This window comes from Frankliniella occidentalis, unplaced genomic scaffold (genome assembly GCF_000697945.3).
Source record: "Frankliniella occidentalis isolate FOCC.00 unplaced genomic scaffold, Focc_3.1 Scaffold101, whole genome shotgun sequence".
Lineage (NCBI taxonomy): Eukaryota > Metazoa > Arthropoda > Insecta > Thysanoptera > Thripidae > Frankliniella > Frankliniella occidentalis.
The window spans coordinates 257,528-258,667 of record NW_026267230.1 but is presented as its reverse complement, the minus strand read 5'-3'; the positions used below and the strand labels follow the sequence as shown (position 1 = coordinate 258,667).

At 44.8% G+C, this 1,140-nt stretch overlaps 1 protein-coding gene across 2 annotated transcripts in view; it reads right to left on the bottom strand.

Moving 5' to 3' along the window:
* The window catches only part of LOC113211814 (D(4) dopamine receptor-like), a 39,389-nt gene that overhangs the window by 3,795 nt on the left and 34,454 nt on the right, over positions 1–1,140 (bottom strand). The window lies entirely within an intron of this gene.

The following is a 1,140-nucleotide window of genomic DNA, read 5'->3' as shown; positions in this document are numbered from 1 at the left end:
CTATGAGGAGCTTCCTTTCGTGTGCATCAAAGGGTGGTTTTTGATGTTTTTTGTGGTGCCTTGGTTCTTTGTTGTTGATTTCAATCCTCCTCTGTCAAAATCCAGGCTGATTTGTTATCACTGAAAATGTCTTTTAAAAATCTTGGCAATTTGGAAAATTGCTGGAATTGGTTTGGATTGGTGGGCGGGCAGACTCCCTTTTCACATGCTGTGTCTAAATATCATGGTGCCGAGTTCTTAGCCAGTGCGCCTTAGGTAGCCTACCCACCCGCCCTTAGTTAGAGAGACCAGCTCTTATAAAACTAAAGTTTCTGTGGACAGGGGCAGTTTCTGACAGAAACAAAGGTAGTTTTGTGGTGCCTGGTTCACCCCTGTCGATTCGAATACTCCCCCATCAAAATCCGGACCCATCAATTTATAGCCTTTGTAAATTTTGCCGAAAATGAAAAAAATTGAAAATCGCTGGAATTGGTTTGACAGCACCCTCTTACTAACTCTCCGTCGAAATTTCACGTCGCAGACCCATTCTAAGCGAGTTCCGCCCGTTTTTCTTGTACCGGCTCGCCTGCTAGGTCGGCAGCCCATCGTACGCTACCCAGATTGAAAAGACCTCCTATTAAAATGCAGTTTTCTGTGGACAGGGGTGGTTTCTGGTGGAAACAGAAGTAGTTTTGTGGTTCCCTGGTTCTCTCCTGTCGGTTCGACTACTTTTCCGTCGAAATCCGGACCCATCAATTTTCGCTAAAAACACAAAGGCTATAGCCTTTGTATATTTGGCCAAAAATGAAAAATTTGAAAATCGCTGGAAATAGTTGGGATTGGTCAGACTGAATCCTTTTTCAATCTCTGCGTCGAAGTTTCACGCCGCCGGGCCATTTTCAGTTCGATACGCCTGTTTTTGGACCGGTTCGCCTGCGAGGTAGGCAGCCCATAGTACGCTGACCGCCAGATTCAAAAGACCACCCTTAAAACTCAAGTTTCTCTGGTAAGGGGTGGTTTCTTGCTGAACCAAATGTAGTTTTGTGGTCTCCTGGGCCACCTCTGTCGATTTGACTACTTTTCCGTCGAAATCCGGACCCATCAATTTTCGCTAAAAACACAAAGGCTATAGCCTTTGTAAATTTGGCCAAAAATGAAAAA